This window comes from Crassostrea angulata, chromosome 10 (genome assembly GCF_025612915.1).
Source record: "Crassostrea angulata isolate pt1a10 chromosome 10, ASM2561291v2, whole genome shotgun sequence".
Lineage (NCBI taxonomy): Eukaryota > Metazoa > Mollusca > Bivalvia > Ostreida > Ostreidae > Magallana > Magallana angulata.
This window is the reverse complement of record NC_069120.1, coordinates 4,389,101-4,401,047: the sequence shown is the minus strand read 5'-3', so window position 1 is coordinate 4,401,047 and position 11,947 is coordinate 4,389,101. Positions and strand designations below refer to the sequence as shown.

Here is an 11,947-nt window from a genome sequence, read left to right as displayed (position 1 = left end):
GTTTTCAAACAATGATCATTTTGTAAACGGTTTTTCCATTGACCAAAAAAATCACGATGGTCAATATAATTAGTTAAGATATTTCTGGGCTCTGTTTCAGTACGGGTGTTTTTCGTTGAACTTTTGTTGCATGGGTAATTCACTGAGGACAATTAATATAAGCGCTAGATTTTAAACTGCTCATTATAATACATGGATCACTACTTGGAAAATATCAGAACAATTATGTAATTAGAATGATTGTCTAATGCATAGAATTATATTAATTTAAAGTAATCAGTGTGTTGTTAAGTGTATGTATAGCTGTATAAAAGTGAGATAGTTTTCAGCATTCTACACAGAACTTAATCTGTTCTATTTCACGACAAACACGAAAAAGAAGAAAAATGACTCTCAAATCCTGTCTCTGGTTTTTAGTGGCGGTTGCAGTTGTTGTTAATACAACTTCAGGTATTTATTTTTATCTAAACTTAAAAATTATAAGGTTAAGACAGTGGAAAAGAATGCATTTTAAAATCTTTTTCTATGCGTGCAATTGTAGACATTTCGTAGTTATTGTGTTGCGAGGCTGTATTTATGATACTTATACGTATAATATTTATAGAGAAGATCGATGTCTAACAAGAGACATTGTAAAAAAAATGTTATAAAAACATTCTCATGATTTGTGATAGTATTTTATCTCCTTGCCAAGGCTCAGAGATAGAAAACACACAACTCGTTGAGGGGGAAATCATATACCATTGCAAATTAAGAGAGGTGTAATAGTTGTATGACCTTTGTGTAACCGAGAACATAAGGTCAAGAAGTTCCACTTTTCAGTGTCATTAATTAAATAGTATAAAAACATTTTACTGATACAGACTACCATTCAGAAAAACGCGTTGATTTTCGATGAGATTTTGTTTTTTCTTAAATTAAAATGCATCTGTGAAACAAATGGCTATCAAATAGTTTATTCGTTTACTTCACAAGTAGTTTAGTAGGATAAGAAGTCAGTAAACTATCTGTGTTTCATGCGGACTTCCTTTTAACACCTTTTTTTTTAATTCAAATACAACATTCATAAAAGAAAGAACAGATACAAGTGATATAAGACATATTTTAAAAGCTTTTATTGGCTTGTTGAAACTGCAATCAGAATTTTGATCTCTATAACAACGCTTTGGAATTTTGAATGACATTCTTATTAAACTAATTGTATGACTTTTGGTATAAAATAAAACCCCTTCTCTTCCAAATAATATGCTGGAAAGAGTTAAATTCGTATCTTTTGAACTTTAAACTGTTAACAGTATATACTTTCAGTCATCTATCCTGGCGTTCTCACAATTTTATTCGATGTAGATGTATTTTTTTTTTTTTACAACAATGAATGTCCATTTGTTGGCAGTAGGTTGATTTAATTCGTCGTCGCTGGACTATTAGTAACCATTTCAAATCATGAACCATTGATTATATCTATTTATGTTTTTTATTTCAATGATATGATATTGGTTAATTAAATCTGAAGGCTGACGTCGTTTGATTTTAGCTTGCAACTATCTTACAATGATGCCATGCTTAGGGATGATGAAAGATAATCCAGGCAATTTGGCTGAAGAATGCAGGTTTGAATTCAATGAATTTCAATATTTGTAAAACTGAAATTAGAAAAAATTAAAATACTATATATAGTCATATGAATTTAAATTAACTTGTATAAAGTTTTTATATATATATATATATATATATATATATATATATATATATATATATATATATATATATATATATATATATATATATATATACGTTGGAAATCTGTAGTGCTGATTTTCAAACGAAATAATGCATCGAGCTTTACATATTCTCATTAGCGCTGTGCGCTGTACTATAGAAAAATGAGGCATTAATATTTTCATTCTTACAATTTTAATTCGAATTAAAAGTTCCATTAAATAATAATTGATTCTGGCTGTTACGCACTTTCTGATTGGCTTAAAATTATTTTATATCGTATAAAGAATGTTGCCTACGTCATAGTAAGACTAACGTCAAAAACGTTTCAATACGCCTGACGTTACATTTGAATTTTGTACAATTTTACGTCATTTTAAAGGTCATATGACCGTTTTTATCTACAATGAAGAGTAAAAAAATTAAATTATTAGCAATAAATTTAATATTTATCAGTTTTATACGATATAAAATGGTTTGTAACAGTTAACGCTTTTTTATAAACCGCTTTATAAAGCGTAAACTGCCCCAAACCATTTTATATCGTATAAAACAAATAAATATTGAATTCATTCCGTAATTATTGTAAATATCACAGTTCAAAACCTTATATATGTTGTATTGCCGCGACATATGTTAACGTCTAGTTTGACAGCTTTATATCAGAAAAATATGCCAAGCTGTGAATTGAAATAAGTTTGATCTATAAACCTTTAAAGCTATTGTTCAAATTGAGATAACGTTAATTCGTCCTCTTCATTAATCGCATATGTCGTTTCGTTTGACAATCAGAAGTAAGGTTTTAAAGATTTTCCACGTACGAATTTAAATAAATTTTACATAAAAAAAAGATAATTAAACAATGCCCGTTCGAATACATGGTCGAGGAACAAATGAAAAATGTTGCTCTATCTCCATATCTATTTGGAACATCTAACATCAAACAGTTATGTGAAGTTTTATCACATTTATTTATATCAAAATTTAAAAATAAATAATTGTGTTTTCATAAATCAACTTAAAACGGATGATATAATAAAAAATACTGAATAATTAGTATTTATTTGAAAATAGAATGTATTTGTTTCCAGTCATTGTTCTTCATGAGATTTCCAAAATGAATTGACACTATATTGAAGTTTCACGTTTATTCGCGAAATTTTCGCGTTTATTCCCAAAAGTTTCAGGTTATATCGCGAAACTAATGCGTTATTTAGCGAAAGTTTTGCGTTTATTCGCAAAAGTAACACGTTATATCGTGAAAGTTCATTTTTTTTTACCTACGAAAATGACCTCATTGGGCTTTCGTAGTTAGCAATCATATTTTAATATAATCATACTTTAAGAAAATATTTCTAAGTTATACAAGACCATATAAATGTTTGAAAATGATCAACTGATCTGATAACTTGGTCACTAATGCCTGCAAAATCTTCAATGAAATTTTAAGGGCTAGAAAAGCTTTGAAAAAAGAGATAGGAATATTCTTTTTTTTCGTTTTTTTCTTGCATTCAAATATAATTTATTGAATAAATTCATTCGGATTGGACAACAGACATAGCCTATGTATATTTTCCCTTCTATAATAGGTCAAGTTACATAAATTTTATAAGTATATAGTATAATATACATATCTAGCTATACTCATGTTTTTGATAAATAACATCAGTACATTGTTAGTTAATTGTAGAGCTGTAACATAAAGGTACCTAAACAATGATATTCAGATCTAGTTATAAACATGAAATTGATAATTAAAGTATCATTAGCGAATTGAATGTACAATGCATATAAGAATATGAATTATGCTTAAACACAACAAACGATATAAACACCTTAAGAGGGAAATAACAATATAACAACAAGAAAAATATAGTTACATGGTTTTTCTTTACTATCAAAGCTTTTCACGCTATAATTTGCTTCAATTTTAAACGACAGTGAGAAAGCATGTGTTTGTTTACTTATAAAATGTATCTATACTCTGTAAATTACAGGAATTAATTCCATCTAGTTACTAAGGTATAAAATTTAAATTGTTTATTTTCCTGACATGAAAGTAATGCCTTTTCATGAATATTGATGAAGAAAGAGCGAAACCGACCCCATTGCGTATGTCTGCGGGTGATCAGGTGGCCGTTATTGTCGTTTGCCCCATTACATGTATCGCTTTTGTTCAATTATGCTTAACAGTTGTTCCTTGAAAATATATACTTGTGTTATGAGTGTAATACGTTTGTCATTCATGGTACATTACTTTTGAATGTTTCAATAGGATATCACTCACATGAACTAAAAATAGCCCTTAGGTCAAGGGATGTACATACTCACACAATTGTGTTTTTGATTTCTTTAGTTTGTACCCGTAGGACAAATTCATGCTTTACTGAAAAAAAGTTATGTCCTTTCCTTTGTTCAACTTCAACAATAATAAAGTTGTTTCCCATCAAGTTTGGTCTGATAGTCTAAATTTAGCTGTCGATATCACGTGATAGATTGATGCATTACTTTCCTTGCAGGAAAATAAATATTTGTTATTGTTTAAAATTTAATATCTTTTTTCGTGATCGAATTGGGCATTACAATTAACAGCATAATGATAACTTTTTGTAAGTTATCAAAAACAGGCATTTTCCCCGTCATTTAAAATTGATGCAAATTATAGAGTGTCTATCTTTGAATAATTAATAGCTAAACAAATCATATTCAAACCTTTAGGGCATATCCTTGGGATTATTGATCGTTCTTTAGCCAGACAGCTGAAGTACTGCATTCTGATCACTAGCTGTTTTAATGTTCAATCATTATGTGTCTTTTACAGAAAAATATCTTTATATTTCGATTGTTTGATTCCTCTACAGAGTCGCTTCGCAGGTGATCGAATGTCTCCAAGGTTTGTCCTCAGAATGTTCCGAAAAACCTGAGTATGGTCAAATGATGTCGAATCTCAATAACTTGATGAAATTCCAATGCAAAATTTAGGTAAGTGAACAGTAAGTGAGATATACAAGTTACATGCATTATCAAAGACATAATATGACATCAAAATACATTGGATGAAGTTTTTTGAGGGTAATAAATTATTTTTCTTAAGAAATGATAGTTGAAACAATAAGGATTACATATAACGTATTTCATGTCAATTTATTTATGTTTTTTTAATATTGAAAATCTTTTAAATTTAATTTAAATTTAAATTTAAATTCGAATTTAAATTGAAATAATTCAAGTTTTAACTCATTTTCAGATCTACACCGGTACATCCTTCTGAGAAGACTGCAGAATGTTTTCCTTTATTTAAATAAAATGAATATTCTGGATTGACAACTTTGATTTCTTGCTGCTATTTTTCTCTTGGTGATATTTTTTTCTTGCACAAGAGGATAGACGTCAATTAAATCTGTTTTTTGCTAAAATTATTGGTAAGCAAAAATCTGAATATTCGTGTTGTAGAGCAATTTATGAATTTTCATTGATATTTTAATCCTTGGTATCTTTGCATCTGCGTAAGTTAAATTGGAGTCGGTGAAACCCCTCGATCGTATTTTATTATCCGTTTTGTTTACAATGAGTCCATGTTTGTAAAGCTAAAATCTAAAGGAATATTTTAACAATAGGACAGATTTAGATTTTGTTTTGATCAGTAAAATCATATATTCTTAATTGATATTGTTTTAAAACAATGCAAGTAAATTTTAAAAGTACGACAATGTAGACTTAAAACTTTTGACATGTAATGAAGAAAATCTTAAAAATGTTATGGAAGTTTGATCGTGGTTTAAAAATTCCTACCTTTATAATAAACTCAAAAACAATATCATTTGGAAATAACTGATTAAAACATAAATGAAATGATCTTGACTTTGTAAGTTTTTATTTTATTGCTATACTTTATTTACAGCATGTAAAAAATTGTATACTGAATTCAAGATTTAAAATTGTTTTAAAGAAGAAAAATAATTCTTGAGATATGAATATTTATTTGTATAAATAAAAAAAAATTAAAAATCCATTTTTAAATTGTCAATGTAAATAGCTATAACAGCACAATTTAATAACATTTTAAGAGTGTTGTTATTAAGAATTTTATATCATTCGAAAAATTTACTCCAATTAGTTGTGCATTTAATGAATTCTTTACTGTGAAGAATGTGTCAACAACACACAATGCCCCAAGGATAATTTAAGTAGCAAAGCAATCTATTGTTTAAAGAGGTGCTAAACACTGAGTAAACACCCCAATACCCACCCTTCTGTGTTCCATTAGAATAGAGAACAGACACACGCGTACCCTTAAAAGCAAAATAGAATATACTTAAGAGAATGCACTGTCCAACCATGATCTCTGGAAGCTTAAAACCTACTTCTTGTATTATAACCCATTTGAAAATAATTTTACTCTCTCTCTCTCTCTCTCTCTCTCTCTCTCTCTCTCTCTCTCTCTCAATATCTGGGTTGTATATAAGTACAATACCTTAGATTCATGTATTTTGTTTCTATTATTGCCTGAACACTTATATCTTAGATTTTCAAACCCGACATGATGCAGTTAAAAGATGAAACCTTTGAAACTTTGATGATCGATCATAAAGTGTAACAGATATCTTGTATACGTCATTACATTTGAACGTGATAGTGAACATGAACCTGTAAATATGTTTAATCGTGTTATATATATGAAACGTTTGCAAATTTTAAATTACTTTTTAAAACTTACTGACTTTTCACAAAGTAATGGTAATGGTAATGCATTACTTTACTCATGTAATGGTAATGTAATGCATTACGTCAGGTAAATTAAGTAATGGCAATTTAATGCCCAAAGTCATGAAGTAATGGTAATGCAATGCATTATTTTACAATGAAATTCGCCCCAAGCCTGGTTGAAACCAATACGAACACTTGCATGATTAAAACGTTAATGTTAATTTTAAACTGTTTAAAAGTTATGTATATAATATATATATATATATATATATATATATATATATATATATATATATATATATATATATATATATATATATATATATATATACATAAGATCGATCAGCAGTTTTTAAAGAATATAGACTAGAAACATGTATTACTATGTTGTAATATAATGTATTTAATAAGACCCTTGATATAACAATTTAAGGCAAATAACACAATTTTGTACCTCATGTTCATGTGTATTTTAATGCTTTGAGAGAATGAACAAATTGAAAAAGCCTGAAAATTATGAGTTCTTAATTGTTTTATAGACTGTTAGTTGAAAGACATAAAAAATCAAAATGCCCAATCTTCAGGTGCAAGTCAACTTTATAGAAAATGACAACAGTGGATTTTATCTTTATAACTAATGATTCATTGATCATCAAACAATGAATCTTATTAAATGTAAAGTATACACCCTTTAAAATATAAGCACTTTACTCTAGCGTTTTTGTGTTTTGATAATATCATAATCTAAAGATTGGAAAAAATCAAAATAATCATAGAAACTAAAGAAATTTGAAATATTAAAATTTCAAACGTGATTCTTATGATTAAAATATCTTTCAATGTCAATTTTAAGTAAAGTCATCTTATCATAATGATTATAATTATCTCAATTTATGGTGAAAATAGACAAACCATGATATTAAATTGTATACCCTAACGAAGGGCATGGATTAAAGGAGAATATGTAACAGTTCATTTTTAAAAATTAACATTTTCATCTGAATTAATTAAATAAAATAAAGTATTGGAGCAGAAGCTCAATTCATATGTATTCTTCTGCAGGCTAACAAATATATATTATTTCTCCTACTTTCATCTGAAAACAGACTTTAGCTTACCTGTAATTAAATTCTTTTTTCTCCACCTGCACCTCATTCCCACTTAGCCAGCACAAATCTACCTGTATTTTATCTGTATTTTTTCAAAATGTTGGCTAATTGGAAAGACACCTTGACAAAAATAATAACCTGACGTGGAGCAATGATGGTTTTTATTTTTCTAAAGCAAATTACCCTTAAAGTCCTAGGTAGTCCATACCTCAAAAACAGTGATGTTAAAACACTGTACTAGTGTTAATGAGAAAGTACAATTTGAATTTGAAATTTCAAAACAAATGTATTACAAACCATATCCAATATATATAGTTTTCTCAGAGATTCCTCAAAATCATTTCATTTATTTAAGGTGCCTCACTACACCTTGAAATATTTTCTCAAATCACCAGAAAATTACTTGTTTATGATAGAAAGCATGATGGAAAGAAGTATATATGTCAAATATGCGGAAAAATGTGCAAATTTGGATAAAAAATTATATTTTCAAAAATTTCATTTAGTAACTTACCAAGACTTATACTTTTTAAGACAGTACGTCACAAGATGGCGATTTAAATGTTTTGTTAAAATGTTGGTATCAATCGATTCAGATATATATCGTCATAGCTCAGTGGTTAAAGTATCAGGCTTGTGAACCGCAGATCATGAGTTCGAATCCGCCGGGGCTTTTGTTTATGTTAAAAACTAAAAAAATGATAAGTAAAACTTTAACCGAACTTCTTTAATTTTATCACATGAATTAAGAGCGATATCAAACATTACATTTGATGCATTTTTGTGACGTCATGGTTTTTTTTTTAGTATAAAACTGGCTCTGTTTGAGCGGTTTTTTTTTTTTTTATTAATTTTTGTTTTTGTTTACACATAAATCCACATACACACTTATTTCAGACATATTTCATACATTTCAAGATTCTACATATTGTAATATCTTATTAATCTAAAGATAATGGATTATCCATATGGTGTGAAAACGTGTTTTTCTTGCAAAAAAAAAATAATAGCAGTAAACGAAAAGAGAAAAAGGGAGATAAAGAAGAAGATAAAATATATGTTCACAAGTCAATATAGTTAAAAAAAGAAGAAGAATTGTTTAAGCAATCACAGATGTCATAAAACTTGTTATAGTGTCTCACAAATTCTCACAAATTGTTTGCCAGTGGTTTTTGTAATCTGTTTTATTAATTCAAAACTTAGGTAAGGGTTTTTGTTATATTTGGTTGCAAAAATATACCATTTAATCATTTAATAACCATTGATATTAAATTATACAGTTTATAGATGCTCTGTTTTAGAAATTTACCAAATAAAACAGATTTTCTATCCAAAACTATGGAAATATCAAATTCCTTTAAAAACCATTCCTCAATATCACACCATACTTCTTTTACATAAAAACATTCATAATAAACATGTCAGACTCAGACTGCACTGTTTTTCTCTTATCTAACTTTCCTAGACAAACTGCAAAGTTTGTATATTCAGCTTTTATGTGCAGACAATTTATCCTGTATAAAAATAACACTGCGTAAACTTATTATTTGTATACTCATGTTTATAAAGTGACATATAGGTCCGATGGGCCGGGTGTTTATTCATTAAGGTATTAGATCGTATACATGTATCTTTATTTGTATATAAAACACATGTCACTATAATAAATCATTTACTTACTTACTTACTTACTTACTTACATAAAAAAGATGATCGATTGTTTCAATATTTGTCTTACAAAAGCTACATAAGGGAGACTAAATTAATTTCAACTGTTTACCAGTTTTTAGCATCTTGAGTACTCATGAGAGACAGTATTTCTTGTAGTTTCTACTAAACCTTTTTTTAATTATTCACCATTTAATTAGTGATTGAAATAAAGATATTGGTTTTAATTTAATTGCAGTATTACCTTTTTCGTTCTTAGTATCTTTAACTGATGTATTTGTGTAGATAATAAATGTAATATCAATATCATAAATGTTTTTGGATTTATTCTCAAAGTCACTGTGTTACAATGCACTATGAAAAATTACGCACTTTGAATTTTTTCAAGGTGCGTTAAATTTATTATTATGTTGAACAGTTGAAATGGTCGATATTTATGAGTTACACATAAGACCCTCGTAAAAGAACGATAACAATTTTGGCCTAGTTGATGATACATTGACAAGAGAACCCATTATATTTTTAGCTATTCTAAATAAATTTAATAGTATGAACAATAATGTTGAAACACTCATACAAAACTGATATATGCAATTAACAATAATGCTGAAAGGTCATTGAACACTAACTACAATGCTGAAATAAGATTAAACACTGATATATACAACAATGCCGTACATAAAAAACATTCAACAATGCTACTGACTATAAAGATATCAAATTTCATCATATCATGTAAGATCGTTGTAAAAATGAATAAACTGAATCAATAAAAATGTACTTTAAATAAATTTTTAAATATAAATAAGTATATTGTACTGCTAGGGCGCACTATACTCTTATCTGGATCATTAAGTACATGATGCATTCCTGCATTTCCCCAAACGTTAAAAATCAATATGACTCGAAACGACTGCATTCCAAACGTGTTCCTTTTTACATGATTACCACACACCGTCCACAGGAAAGGTTGAATACGTTGAAATATGACGAAGTCACGATTTCAGTAACATGATAATAAGTGACCAACCTTTTAATTGCGATTACCCCTTCCAAGATGACCGGTTTGATTTATTACATTGATCGCGTATGAAAATGTGGTCCGAACATAAAAAAAATCCTACAGAGAGATGATTCCTATTGTCCTCCTGACACATTTTGATTTTAGCAAAATAATATGCATTAGTATGCATAATGCATATTTTTTGCTAAAATTAAAATACTTCAGAAAGACCGTCGCAGTTTGTATACATGTAAATGCTCTCTCTCTCTCTCTCTCTCTCTCTCTCTCTCTCTCTCTCTCTCTCTCTCTCTCTCTCTCTCTCTCAGAATTGAATAAAAAATACGTTTTATTAATTTTGCAATCTTAATGTAAATGCATCTTTTATACAACTTGATTGAGATAACCAGATGACAAGAATCAGACAAGAGCCTTATTCAACTACATATGCTTAGTAAAGCATACCTCAGCTGAATATTATTCACTGCTGTCGTCTGGAGTCACTTCGCTGATTGTATTACGGAGATTCGCTCTGTGATCGATGGGGGAATTAATGGAATCAAGACCGAGAAACTGTTAATGCTGATTATTTACTGATTAGAACGCAATAATTTGATCATGAACATGAATTTTCTTTCAACAGTCAAAGAAGGTGACATACAAGTAAATATGCAGGGTGCTTTGATTAGAAATGTGTACAATAGGTTTTACTGAGAATGTTTGAATAAATATAGTGAATATATGTTGATTACACATAAAGTTCTATTTGACAGAATCTTTCATTTTGTGCCCAGGGGTTGAAGCTTGTTTAACTTTTGTTATACTTTCATGTTAAATACTGAAATCTAATTGGTTAAGACGCAGTTCATAATTCTTTCTATTACCCTCAGCGTTAGCAACGCACTTAGCAACGGGTAACATTAAAAATTGTTACATGCGCAAAAATTATGCGCGTACGGTTCGCTGTAGAATTCACGTTATTCCTATATAAAAGCAGTAAAATGTTCTTAAAAATTAAGACATTCAGTATAACAAAATAAATAGTGCCTGTTTGGGAGGATAACAGTTGAAATTGACACCCCTCGAAAACCATTGTCAACTTCCGCTTCGCGTCGGTTGACAATGGTTTTCTCGGGGTGTCAATTTCAACTGTTACCCTCCCAAACAGGCACTATTTATATAGTATGTCCTGTCCGTCCTTTTGTTTGTCAAAATCAAAACTTTGTTATTTGGTTATAACTTCTGAACTGCAGTAAGAAAAGTTCAAGTTTGTACACTATAAACATGCATAGTGTTTTACATGTATTAGACAAACACAGTTAATTTTGCGTTTGAGTTCAGTGCAAACAGTGCAAATTTGAAATGATGACCTACTTTCATATCTTTAGGCGATGAAATCAGTGAATAATCTGTACAATTAATGTAATTAACATAAATCTATTTGTCCTCAGGTTTTCAGTATTTGTTCATGTTATGAAATGGATTGTATATTTTAAACACTGTGCGACGCAGAAAAGGAGCTGTATTGTACCACAGATCTCATCTCACCGTGTTTACCGTTTTACAACTGCAGCAGTAGGACTGGTTTTGTTAATATCGTCTTCCTTGGTAGAAAACTTCGATTAACAGCGTTTTAAAGAAATTGCATCGACTGCTCGTGGTGATAAACCAACTCTCTAATTTTAATTCGTACTAAAAGATCTTTCATTCTTCAAACTCCTTGAGAATATTAATTACTTTGGTT

At 29.0% G+C, this 11,947-nt stretch overlaps 1 long non-coding RNA gene across 1 annotated transcript; it reads left to right on the top strand.

Annotated features, from left to right (window-relative positions):
- The first annotated feature begins 294 nt into the window (after nt 1–294).
- LOC128166984 (uncharacterized) lies at nt 295–5,046 on the top strand. Its single transcript, XR_008241203.1, has 4 exons — nt 295–450; nt 1,535–1,610; nt 4,581–4,701; nt 4,967–5,046. It is a non-coding gene; the product is annotated as an uncharacterized LOC128166984 (long non-coding RNA).
- Nucleotides 5,047–11,947: the final 6,901 nt, after the last annotated feature.